The sequence below is a fragment of the Pantherophis guttatus genome, chromosome 2 (genome assembly GCF_059756535.1).
Source record: "Pantherophis guttatus breed Tessera chromosome 2, ASM5975653v1, whole genome shotgun sequence".
Classification (NCBI taxonomy): Eukaryota; Metazoa; Chordata; class Lepidosauria; order Squamata; family Colubridae; genus Pantherophis; species Pantherophis guttatus.
In genome coordinates, this window is record NC_142064.1 from 35189501 (window position 1) to 35203530 (window position 14030).

The 14030-nt window shown below is 38.1% G+C and overlaps 1 protein-coding gene across 1 annotated transcript in view; it reads right to left on the reverse strand.

Moving 5' to 3' along the window:
• Positions 1-11602, reverse strand: part of SV2C (synaptic vesicle glycoprotein 2C) — a 61068-nt gene extending 49466 nt beyond the window's left edge. The window contains exon 1 of the mRNA XM_034441101.3: positions 11383-11602. The gene's annotated coding sequence lies outside the window, so the exon portion shown is untranslated. The remainder of the gene's footprint in view (positions 1-11382) is intronic.
• Positions 11603-14030: the final 2428 nt, after the last annotated feature.

A 14030-nucleotide genomic window follows, 5' to 3' on the forward strand; every position in this document is an offset into this window, starting at 1 on the left:
ATTCACATTCACCATTTTAAAAAAAGCTTTCTTTGGTACAACTGTAGACATCATGACTATCTGCAAATCATAGAAGCATTTCTTCATCAATATTGTTCCCTGTATGTCACAGATAAGGTGCACTGTATTGTTATCAACACCTAATTTATACAAGCTCACAGAAACCAAAGCCTCTACAATTCACGAAGCTCTCAGAACAATTCATCATTCATTGTTGCTGCTATTGCATTCTTTTAACCTAAGTAGGTGTACTTGATTAATAATGGCATCATGAATTTCTTTATGGAAATATTCGCTAATTGTGGATGCTTGTTTCAGTTTTTAGGTATTAACTACAAGATGCGACATAAGAACATTGATTTCAAACTCAGGAATACAAATCAAAGCAACATTTTTTTAACCCCAGACTTTTTCACCCTGGCACAAGCCTGATGTGCCGAACTAAAGCAACCATTCTCCTAAGGTAGACTGAGTGAGATGGGTTGTCCAATCTCATGGAAATTGTCAGGCTGAAGAAGGCTGTTTTACTCAGATATTGCCTATGACAAAGGAAAATAGTCTAAAAGATGCCTTCCAATCAGTCATTCTATTTAACATATAACATTAAAGAATTAAAAATGACCTGTAAATCAAAATCTCACCATGAAGTAATTTACTATTTTGCCCCATGGACATTCATTTTTGCATCTGATAAACAGGAGCAAACATGTCCTTAGCATAATTTTATCACTATCTGTATAGAGGGTACTTCACACAATACATTATTCTTAAATGTACTATAATTCTACTTGTTTTTCTACCTTTAGGGGTCTTCAAAGCACTTGATAGATTGGAATGCAAATTTCTTAAAAGTCTGTTACTGGAAATAGGATTTGTATTTAATGATATTGCTTTAATCAATCAATTATATTCACCATACAAGCTATAATCAGAGTCAGTGAAGCAGACACAAAGGTCTTTGAAATAAACACGAGTACTAACCAAAGTGCCAGCTTTTTTCCTTATTTTATTTAATCTCATTATTGATTATCACAGAGTATTAAGAGTAATAAAATGTTTATTCAATATAATTAATTTGTTTAGAAATGATATTTATTTTTCTTCAAAATCCTAAGACACAACTATTAAAATATGAAATGAATAAAGTTCCCACAGAAACAGAAGTCAAATTTGTTAAAATGATTGCTATGATAATAAACACTGATCAAAAGCATCTACTTTCCAGATAGGTTCACTTCATTATTATAAAGAACTGGCACTAATTAAAGATAATTATAACTCTCTTGTAAAAAAATCAACACAGAATCTTAGTTAGAACATCTATTTTATGACTTGCAAAATAGGCACAATAAAAACAATTCTTGCTAAATTTTATTGAATTAAGACTTCTTAAAGATTTTCTATTTACTTTTTCACGGCGTATACATTTTTACATAGCATATATACATTCAGTTTCTGAAAAATGAAAGTGAGAATGCTGCACCTCTTTGGGACTGGAATGGTACAATTCGCCACAGCCAATTCTCCTTGCTAACTTGTCACAGTCAACTTGCTGTGGAATAATTCAACATGGGCAACTCATCACGGGACAATTTGCTGCGGGACAATTCAGTTCAATTTAATTACCGGTATTTAAAATAAGTTTTAAAATATTTTAATTTTTGTCATTCACTTTTCATTTTATCCCTCCTTTGGCATCCTTTCTTTAATTATCCTATACCACTATTTCTTCAATATTAGTGTAACTCTTGTCCTGCGGTGAGTTCTCCTAAGATGAATTGGCCATGGCGAGTGGCCCACTAACCTAATATATTATAGCGCATTCTTCTGAGGCCATAACTTTAATCAGGCACTTTCTGTAGCTCTGAATGCAACTTCTAGACTTCTCAAATGGAATTTGTCCCACTCTTCTTGAACCGACTGCTCCAACTGTGTTAGGTTTGATGGGTTCCTTTTCCCAATTGTGAGTTTCAGCTCTTTCCATAGTCAGTCTATATTGGATTCAGATCTGAACTCATAGTAGACCAGAACAATCTAATGTTTGTTTTCAACTATTCTTGGGTTCTCTTAGATGTATGTTCTGGACCATTATCTTGATGGGAAGACCTATGTCCTGCAACAGAGATAGGATATTAGGCTCCAAAAGCCTTGGCAATCTGATTTCATTACACCCCTCACACATTCAAGGGGCCCAGACTCAGAGGTAAAAAAATTAATCCCATGGCGTGTTTTTTTTCCATTTTTCCTTCTCTGAACATAGAGCTGCTGTGAAAAAAGCTCTAAATGTTATTTAATCTGGCCAGAGAACATTCCCCCAGAAAGTCTATGGCTTGCATACATGCATTTTTAGGAAACTTGACTCTGGCTTTTTGTGTGTGTCAGAAGGGGTCTTCCTGTGTCTTTTACCAAAGATACCACTTTCAGTCAGACAGAAAACAATAGTGTGCAACTTGATAGTATTGTATCTTGATCTTGGATATCAATTGGATGTTTTGAATTTTTCCTTAGTTTTTTTCCTCCATCATTCAAACTATCCTTCTGTTCAATCTGCAGTAAGTTTTCATTTTGCAGCCATATCCAGGGATCTTAAAACGTTTTCATAATGGCAACTGTGCTCACAGGAACATTCTTTTCACTCATATACGTAATTCTTTGCTTTTCTTTTTCTTGGCCATGTTGACTGTGCTGCATACAAGGATCCAAAAATCCAGAGTATTTTTCTCTATTCAAATAGTTTGGGTGATAATGAAATTGAATACATTTGTGATACTAATTAGTTTGCTTGAGAGACCACTGAAATCCAATAACGTATTTTATTCTAAGAGTGCCAAGTTATCTCCATACTAATTTCATTTGTTTTGCTATTTATAAGAATATGTTAAGTCATACATCAAAAGCAAAGTGTCTGCCCTTGGACTTGTGACAGTTTCAACTTATTTCAAGACAAATTGGGATTCTTTGAGAAAAAGTGGAGACATGTCAATACTTTTGGGCACATTCGTATTTATTGCTATTTATATAAAAATTATGAGTTGCTTTTAGCATAATATGTTGGAAAAACAACAGAAATGTTGAACTGCCAACTTAGCAGTTGAAAAGTACGTAAAAAAATGCAAGTAGAAAAAATAGGGACCATCTTTGGTGGGAACGTAACAGCATTCTGTGTTGTTTTGTCTTTGGTGTTTTGTCATGCCGGCCACATGATCACAGAGACGTCTTCAGACAGCGCTGGCTCTTTGGCTTTGAAACAGAGATGAGCATCATAATTATTTTTCAATTTCTGTATTAAGATTCAATACAGAAATCTTATTTTCTGCACAAGAAAATACAGGAAATATGTACACAAAATTTAAACAAACACAATTTTCAGAACAAAATGGCTGCTTCAAGCAAAAGTCAGTATTTGGTGTGACCTCCCTTGGCTCTAAGCCAGTGGTTCCCAACCTTTTTTTGGCCATGCCCCACCTAAGCATCTCTAAAAACCTGATCCCCCCCGACAAATAATTCTTACTATTCAAGAAGTGACTCCTACTCAAGTGGAGGAAACCTAAAAGGCCACTAACTTGGTTTAAACAAGGTTCCAATTGCCCCTATTAAAAATCAAATTGCCCCCCTGTGGGGCATGGGCCCCACATCGGGAACCACTGCTCTAAGCACATCTTAAACTCTTTTGGGGAGACTGTCCTGAAGTTTTCTGAGGTAATCTTCTAGTATATTATACCAGGCTTCTTTCAGCACTTCTCAGAATTCTTTAGATTTAGGTTGTCTTCTATTTCTTTCTCTGTCTGGGTAATCCCATACTGCCGCTATAATATTCAGGTATGGTCTTTGGAAGCCAGTCCATGACTTTCAGTGCTTTATCCGGTGTTTTCCTCGCTAAAAATGATTTCACTGCAGTAGCAGTAAGCTTGGGATCGTTATCATGCTAAAAAATAAACCCAATCCCAATCAGGTGCCTTCCAGAAGGAATGGCAAGACCTGTCTGTACTTTTCAGCATCCCATCAATACGGGCAATATCGCCAACACCACTGGCAGAAATATAGCCCATTTCCCCATGCTTGACTGAAGGCCACAAGCTCTCATTCGTCCACCTATCTCCATTTTTTCTTCTCACATATTGTCGACTATTTGACCCAAAAATTTCAGATTAGGATTCATCACTTCATAATATCCTTTCTCACTGATCCTCAGTCCATATCTTAGCCTTTTCATGCTGTACCCCTCCTGCAAAAGTGATTTCTTGACAAAGACCTTCTTGATTAAGTTTCATCTGACTGTAGAAGGGTCAACTTGGAATCCCGACGAAACTGCCAGATGCTGAGTCAGGTCCTTGTGGACATCCTCCAGTCTCTCAAAGAAGAAATTCTGAGGAACATCTCTTCAGATTTTTATTAGCAAGCTTCCAATGAATTACATTGGAAGTTTGCTAATAAACGGTCAAGCATGTCTTGCACAAACCTGGTGTAATAGACCTTTTTGCACAGAGACATTTTGGCATCACAGTAGAACACATACAGGTGTTAGCAATGATTGTACTTAGGGTTCCATTCCATTTAGGTTTATGGTTTATGGTTTATGCTGTTGCTCAAGTGTGTGGGAGGTTGAACTTCATGGTCTATAAAAGCTGTTTTTTCCTGTTTTTGAATACTGCATACATATCTCCTGTATTTTCTGTTTGTATTCTATTAAGGATATTGAGACATGGTTATTATACACAACAACAAATCTAATGGTGATCTAAGACTTTTGCACAGTACTGCATAAAATTCAGTTTAGTCAAACAATAATCTTGTTTAGATTTAATACTAAATTATTATTTAAATATGTGAATACATTTTCTTGCTATTTTCTCATTATATCTGAACTGAGAAAAACATTACTTAAGTAAACAAAACAAACTTTAAACAGTGATGCTGAAATAAATAGTCAAAGGAAACCTCAAAATTTCTTTTCAATTCAACATAATTTGAATATGAACCCCAATGTCTTCTACCAAACATACAGCTAACATACAAACATACAAGCTAAAACCCAATTCCAACAGTGTAATTTCCACAAAATTCCACCAGAAATTCTCAAATCTACAACTCTGGAAAGTCAGTGGAGCTAAATGATTCTGCTTCTGTTATTGTGAAGTATTTTCTAATGTCAATGTATAGTGGGTGCTTAGAACAGACATTACTCAAAGTTATCTCCTGACAGAACACAGTCTGATTTTAAATCACAGGTATTAATTTAATAAGACCAAATGTGCTACTTTACTCTAATTACATCTGGTTTCCAGTCTATCTCTCTAAGTAATCAATTCAAACCCTGGCAAGACAGATTTATGGTCAACCTTATATATGAGAAGATAAACCATGAGTGCTCAATGTAGATATGGACCTGCTCGCTACTTCCTCCAACACATTTGCCATTTGCCATGTGACCTGATCCTCAACAATTATTCCTAGATATTTCTCCTCATCTACCAGATGAATCAACTATTTTGATCAGCGAGCTAAGAGATTATGAAGAGCACTTCTTGTACTGAAGGAGGATGGGAGTTTCAGATTTTTCCTATATTTGCCCATTCTTAGGAGGCCTGTGGACTACCTAGAACTGTAAACCAGCCCAAGAAAATAATAAGAGGCTTTGCAATCCCAGCACAACTTTGTTCCTAATTGCTCCTTGCTGTTTTTGCTCTTTCTCCCTGCCAACAATCTTTCTATCCATCCTTTCTCCAGGTTTCCTTCCCTACTCTATGTTTTCTTTTCTTGATACTCCCTCGCTGTTCTTTCAAGCCTATCTGTCCCATTCCAAATTTTGTTCTCTCCTTTTTGTTAATCCTATTTCAAGCCCCTCAATTTTTACATTGATTTCCAAGTTGGCCGATTGGTTGATCTTTGCTTGTATCTTAACCAATCCACCAATAGTTCATGGACATCTTAACAACAAAGGAGAAAAGCGCCAAAGACCAAACACCAAAACCAAATAAAATAAATAAAATGAGCTTGCAATGACTTATTTTCTTGCTGCTGTAATCACTAATCCAAAGATGCATTTGCAATAGCTATAGTGTTAACTTTTCTTCCTTGTTCTAATAAGAGTGTCACTTCCCTCTACTCTGAATTGATATTTTGTTTCACACAAAAATCTAATGTCATTGTTACTTAATTGATTTTGCCTTAGTAAGTTGAATGAACTCAGATGCTATGGTTTATAAATCATTATTTATTACTTCAACCATTCTCAAATTCAGCCATCTAATTTATTTTATAAATCTGGTTAAACAAACTATGGTTTAGTGTGATATATAAACCCAATCAATGAATTACCCAATGCTGCAAGGATATGGGGTGAAGGTTAATTAGCACTTGAAGCAGGGGACTAATTATTTTGGTAATGTAGTAACTTTAATTATCAACTGATGTTTTATACCTTCAGGCAATCATATTTTACACAATTAGCCTTGATTTCCTAAACATTTTATTTTTATTTAATCAATAGTGATTTCTGCTGGTTTTCTCTGAAGAGTAATTTCTCTTCCTTCTTGAAATTATTTTCACAACCAGCATGCAAAATGATAGATTTCTCCTCACTACTCTTTTCTAGTTTAGCCTGTTCAATTATACCCAGGAAATTCTATCAAACTAGTAACTGCAAGATTATTTTTCTTTTCTGTAAAATCAGAAGACATTGCTATTTTATTAAGTTTGTGCCATCTATTATGAACGTTAATACATCATTTAAATCTGGGTTTGGAGTTTTAGTAAAAAAAAAAAAAGGGGGGGGGTATTTTCTTATTCCTAAAATTCAAATTCAATGTTAGCAATAATGCCATAGAAGATCTATTGAATGGATTAATGAAACAAGAAAAATGTCAGTATTAAAATGCATACATAGAAACATTTAGAGCATGAGCAAATGTTTTCCACAGCATTCAGATAAATCCAGGATATTTTTTATTATTATTTGAAACCTGAGTTTCTTCAATTGACAACATTCTCAAAACAATGTACATTTTAACAATAAATGTATTAGATTCAGCTTCCTCAGATACCTCATTGTTTTCCACTTTATACTGCAATACATACATACATACATACATACATACATACATACATACATACATACATAAAACTTTTCTCTGAAGGACAATATTATCCCAATCCCCCCCAAAAAACCAGTGTCCCCCTCCTTTTATAAACCTTCCAAAGGTTAGAAAACGGGCAACTATTCCCCTAGTGCAAGTCTTTGTTATTTCAGCATAAAATGTAAAGACAAATTAATTTTATTTGGAAGATCCACATTTAGAGATGTAGGATAAAAGGCCCTCTAGTTACTATTTGGTAGGTGTTACTTTAGCTGATATTCTTTGATACTTTCAAAGAATTTGTTTTATTTATTTACTCTGAATACTCACTCAGAACTGTATTCTAAATATTTCTGCATAGGTTGCAAGGGCACGAGACAGGCCTTTTATTCATCTACTTTCTACTTCAGAAATGAAAAAGAACTTCACAGACCAACATGGCGCTGCTTTCTTTTGGTCTTATTTTTTCTGTGTAACCTTAGAATGGGGCAGTGGAATTTCACACCAGAATTCCTGATTCTGACGTGAATACCAGGTTTACTGTTTGCACAGTTAACATATATTAGATTTACATTCTTTCCAGTTTAAAATATCTAGCACATACAATATATACATATATACATATATATATATAATTATATAATACATATATATATAATATGTATAATAATGTATAATATATACATATATAATTTAAATACAGCTACTTCATCCTTAAGTTCTCCAAACTCATAGTTTTCCTACCTTTCAAATATCAGTTTTCTCCTGAGTAGAATATCCTACAAATAATTTGCAATCTTTCTTTATATCACAACAGTTAAAATATTCTGGAAAATTCCTTTTTGTTAAAACGAATAGTCATACTGGAGTTAAAAAGAGAGATTTTTAATAATCTCTACTAATTTACTTATCTAATTTACTGATCAAAAATATTTAGTAAAAGACTTAATGGTCCATCAAAGAGCATACTGTACTTTTATAAAAGAAGGTTGCCTATTTGATATCCTTCACAAAATACACATTTGGTTGCCTAGTGCTTATAAATGCTGGGTTGCAATGCGTAAAATTAAAAATTACATGCAGCAATTGCAAAAAAATATGATTTTTTACTGATAGGTATACATTTTATGAAGTACATTATTAAAGTTTGCTCCCATATTTAATCTTGCATCCTAAAACAGATTTTTTAAAAAATGTATTTTTATCTTAAAAGGAAATACAAGCTGGAATATCCTTGAGCATAATAATTTAATACATATAGTGCACTTCATTTTGTACCATAAACATTTTTACTCAGCCTTTTAAAGCTACATACTGTTACTTAGTAAAACTCAATTAAATTAGTTACCAACTCCTGATCTATTCTAGGATGTTAAATGCTATCGGTGACATAACAAAGCCTGCATAGCTGAAAACTCTCCTTCCTATTTGCAAATTTATTTACTCTAATAAATGTGTTTGATTAAATAAGCACCAACATTCTGATTTTGATAAATAGATTTATATGGATCTCCTGCTATTTATAGTCAATGACAGCAAACTTAATTATATTGAATGGGATTTTCTATTAAGATTTGCAAGTTTAGGATCAACCTAGGTAACAAGGTTATAAAAATCTTGCAGGATTTACTTGGAAGTCAGTTTTAATAAAATCAGTCAGATTGTTTTCAATTAAGATTTGTATAGGATAAGAAGATAACACTACAACAGTTTAATATAATTTTAATTTTTCACCCAGCCTTAAAATTATACAGCAGCATTATTTTGTCCTTCATTATGTCAATTTATCATGTTCCCCTATGCTTCTAGCTTGACTACCTTCTCATGCGATCTAGGCTTTGCTTACAAAAATAACCTCCTATTCTGTCTTTTGGACATTAGCTTCAGCTCTTTATTTTTAAATATCCTATTATAATCCCCGCACTTATATGGAGAAATAGGATACATTTAACAATATACCCATCATTGTTATAACACACTATTTGTTATGTATGTAATATACACCAAAATGCAGCTAAAGTCTTTCTGGCTGTTTTTATTCTTTCATGTGTCCAAATTAAAGGAGAAATCACACATTCATATAAATTTCTTGTAAAAAAAGAGATTTTGAAATATAAAAAGAGCAAAATGTTTAATGAAAATCTAGGAATTTTTCTGGGGAAAAAAATAATATAAAGCTGATGCTGTGGAATATCTTGTACTGTACATACTTCCGGATATTCAACATTAGCTCTATTAGCAGCAATGATATAAATACTTATTCAGGAATAGTACAAAATTAAATGCAGCTTTCTGCTCAGTAAGTTCGGGTATAGCCTAAATTAATAAAGACGTAGAGACTTAAACTGTAGCATTTAATTTTTTGCTTCCCTTTTCCACATAATTTGTCTGCACTCGTGACATTTATCAATGAAGTAAACTTGCAATATTTTTGCTGTTCAGTTTCCTTTTTATTGTAACATTCTTATGGTCACACATAATCATTTAAATGTTTAGCAATTCCTTTCCAAGTTAAATACTGTTGTTCATGAAACACACAAATGCTGATCCGCTTTTTATGCAGGCAGATGTTAGGACACATCACCACATATTCATTTTTCCCCAATGATTCTGCAGAAGGAAACATACTTTTTCGAGTAATATTGTTTTTTAATTTAGGCTAAAATATCAGCTTATTTTAAAAAACAAAAGAGTGTCGGTTCCTTTCCAGTGAACAACACCCCAGATATGGGTTGTGATGTTGTGACAGCCTTTCTCTAAACAAGGACACACTGGATCATGTCAGCTCCCTGCACTGCAGTGCTATTCAGGCGAGAAAAGGTAGGCATCGCACGCTTGATGGAGATTCCTCTTAATGTTCTGTCCTTTCTAGAAACACCATTAATTTCTTGGAGGGGGGGGAGGCACAAAAAAAGTGGAATCTCCCTAGAAGAGGGGGGTGCGGAGATCCAACGTGGATTCTTGCGCTTGAAATTCCGATGTAGCATCACCACAAAATTCTATGCGGAGAAGAATTACACCGGGTCCTACCGATCACCGAAACTTAAAAGCCAAGTACCTCAGCTGTATGCAGCTGCGTGGGAACTCCCGTCCTGCTCGTCGATCCTCCCTTCCCCGCCCGCTTCTCGCTTACACGTCAAAGTGGCAACCCCGAGTGAGCCCACCCATCCCCACTCCTCGTCAGTTTGCAGGGATTAATTTCACGCTCCCCGGGCGCACGGGGGAAGGAGAAGGATTCCCTGTAGCGGCTACGCGGCATCGCACGTGCCTGTGAGTTTCAAAGCGCCACCCGTCTGCTCCCCTGAGCCCCCCCCCCGGCCTCTGCCTCAGATAACCCCCTTCTTCTTCTTCCTCCCCCCCCCACAAATCCACGCCACCTTCTCGAGATCTCTCCCCCCCCTTTATTGCCGCTGCAGCTCCACACGCCAAGTAACGGGAAAGGAGGGGAGGCTTGGGGAAAGGCGCCGCGCACGACTAAGTCGCCTCTCAGTTGTGCGTCAAAAGTATTCGGCGACTTAAAGGAAGAAATGCACCACGTCCCCAGTCCGATTGCAGGACGAAGCGCGCAAGCCAACAACTTTGCAAGCTTGCGAGAGCGAGAGAGAGAAAGAGAGGACGAATCTTGCAGATTCATCCTACCGAAAGAGAGAAGCCGGCAGTAAGGTCGCGTGGGTGAGAGAGAGAGAGTATGCGCGCGCGCGCGCGTTCAAGCCCTTTGCAAAGCCTCGAGGCTTTCCCCGTCCAGCACGCGGCAAATCCGGCCGGGTTGTCGGCAGCCCCCCGGCACGTTTTGCGCTTCCTTCGCCGCCGCCGCCGCTCTCGTCCGCAGCTTTTCACCTCGCCTTTCTGCCCCCCATTGCCATCCGCTTACCCTCCCTAAAAAGTTCTCTTTGCCCCTTTCCCCAAGTTGAGGGGGGGCTTTGATATGCAAAAGAGAAGGCAAGACTTCGACGACCCCGCCAACCAGCTGCGATTTCCCCCTAGAAACAGAAATTCCCCCCTCCCAAAAGGGTTGCGCCCGCAAAGGAAACAGAGGCGCCTCGGACAAGACTGCAGCACCACCGCAAACCGCTCGCCCCTTCACTCTCCCCAAAAGTCCCGCGGAACTCGCCCAAACTTCTGCGCCGAAGAAAATCGCGCGAGCGTGACTGCCACCGTTCAAGCAGCCCCTCTCCCGCCTTAAAGGACCTTCGGGAAAAGTGCGGAGAGAGCCCCGTTTCCAAACCTGATGGGTGGAGGAGAGGAGAAAACTCTCTCCAAAGTTCCACGCGGCAGAGGCGGCGTTGCGTGTGGGAACCCCGCTTACCCGCTTGGAAGCGCAGCCCCGGCTGCTGTTTCTGCCTCTTCTCCAACCACTCGGTGCCCTGCGTAATAGCGCTGCGGCTTGCTCGGGGTAGCTGCAGATTGGACTTTTCCCCCCTCTTCCTCCGTCTTCTCCTCCTTGAGGAGGAGCCTCGCGGCGTGACCGAGGCTGAGGAGGGGCGGGATAGTAGCTGCGCGGATCCCCCGGCGTCGCGCGCGTCCCCTGCGCTGCAGTGATGAAGCGCTTTGCCAAGGAAAGCAGAGGCTCTCGGCCGGGCGGGAGGCGAGATCTGGCATCGCAGGCGTGGGAGACTGCGACGGCCGGGCAAGCCCGTTCTCTCTTGGCTGCTTGGAGAAAACAGCGGGAAAGCGAAGGAGGAGGACGAGGAAACGAGGCTGAGGGAAGGGAGGGAGGGAACGGATAATTCAAGTGGACGCAGTATATCGGTCTTTCCGTACAACGGCGGGGCCGGACTTGATGAAGCGGGACAATTAAGTATGGAGGCTAAAACATATGAAGACCGGTTACAAGAACTGGGCATGGCTAGTTCAATATTTGAGAGGCTGCCACAGAGAAGGGAGGGGGGGGCACAACGTATTTTCCAAATCACCTCAAAGGCCAGACAAAACAATGGATGGAAACTGATCAAGGAGAGATTTAACCTAGAAATAGGGAGAAATTGAGAACAATCAACCAATGGAACAGCTTGTCTTCAGAAGTTGTGAGTGCTTCATCACTGGAGGCTCTCAAGAAGAGACTGGAAGGCCACTTGTCAGAAATAGTATAGAGTCTCCTGCTTGAGCAGGGGGTTGGACTAGATGACCTATAAGGTCCCTTCCAACTCTGTTAATCTATCACATTCCTTAACTGCCAAACATGCAGAGTTAAAAGTGCTATGGCAGTGAAGCAGGGGTTTTAAAAATGCCCACACTGTTGGTCAGGGCAGTGGATTAGGGTTGATTTGTGCCAAAGTAATGTCCTTCAACAGGCTTCAATCAGTACTAATCATTATCCTTAGCAAGGGTCTGTGGGAGTTAGACTTCAAAACAGCTGGATTACATCAGCTTCCCCACCTCAGTGGCACAACCTACCTACTGCAGTGTGACAGAGGTGTACCTGTCTTAGGCTAATGAAGAGAAATCGGTGAGCCTGGGAGACCAATTAGTAATACAGAATAACATTTCATGGAACAAAGCTTGTGCAGTAATAGAATTGTCCTTACATCTTTACATTGCCAGTGGCTCTATTCTTAAGACACTTTCCTGTTGGGGACTTTCAGCAACCAGCATCAAAAGACCATCATTCAAGACCACTGTTCCTACGGTGAAGCTGCCCATTTACTGAGCCTGGACTGGTATATTCCAGTTCAGCATGATGAATGAATCCTACTTAAGCCTAATTCTATGAAGTGGCTGACGTGATGCATTAAGATGACAGTTCCGAAAGACCCACTGAGATCACACTGTATACCAAGATGAGCTCATAAACCTGGCTCCAGATTGCCTAGCTGTCCAGCTATTTAAAATAGCGCATTTGTGCAAGACACTATAACTGTGCAGGCAAACTGTGTTCATGGGAATACATGCCTAAAAAGGTCTACAATCTGTACAGAAATAAGTCTCACAGTAATAAAACTAGCTTGGAAATTTAAAAAAAAAGATCCTATTCTAAATATTGTTTAATGCAATCCCCTATAGTTTTATCTTTTTGTGGAATAATCCCATTTCCCCAGCAATAGAAAAATTCATTTATTTATTTTATTTAAATTATGTGTGTGTGGCTGCCCATCTTACATATAGTAACTCTGGACAGCTCACAGCAAGATTCATATAATTAATCAGGTTGCTATAGTAAAACAATTAAATGGTTGAGGATAGCAACAATCTCAGCCAGTATACTCTCTTAGGCCAAGGGCTATCAGGTCTATTGAGTTGTAGGGAATGCTTGCTCATCAGAATATGAGCATCTCTTCCCACATTTCCCCATTCCCTTTTTCATATGAAACAATAGACCTCCTGAGGTGGTGGGAAGAATGCTAGTACCTGTGGACATCCTTACTGTATAGCATGTGTGTTGCTACTGTGTAGTATCACTGGTACATAGCTAGAAATTGATCAGCAGCATGCAACCGAGCCAACAGCCAATAGCAGTATAATCTGTTAAGACAAGCAGTGAATTACAATGTGCCACCTGTTAGTTTATCTTTTCTAGTAGCACTAAAGAGGATACAGTACAAAATGATTATCCAGTAGTTGTTCATTTCTTTTCACTGTAGAGGATCTTTTCTGTAGAAAATGTTAAGATCTGTAAATTTAAATACTTTCAGAAACTAAATCCTGAATGAGGGAAAAAAACTTTGATTTATCAATTGCAGTTGGAAGGAATTTAACTGAATTACACAAAAATACGGGTATCATCCATATTCTAAATCTAATGTAGTTAGTATTCTAGAATGAAAATAGGACAATATATTGCTTATAGGGAGGGCAAATTGAACATAGGATTAATCATACAATTGGCTTTTACAAGCTTTCGTATCATTTATTGAATGCTTTTGGGAGATCCAGATTTGAATTCTTCATGGAAGGAAAAGAGGTTTTTAAAAAAGAAAACTTCCATACAAGTGACTTATAGCATCTTAATTACTTCGA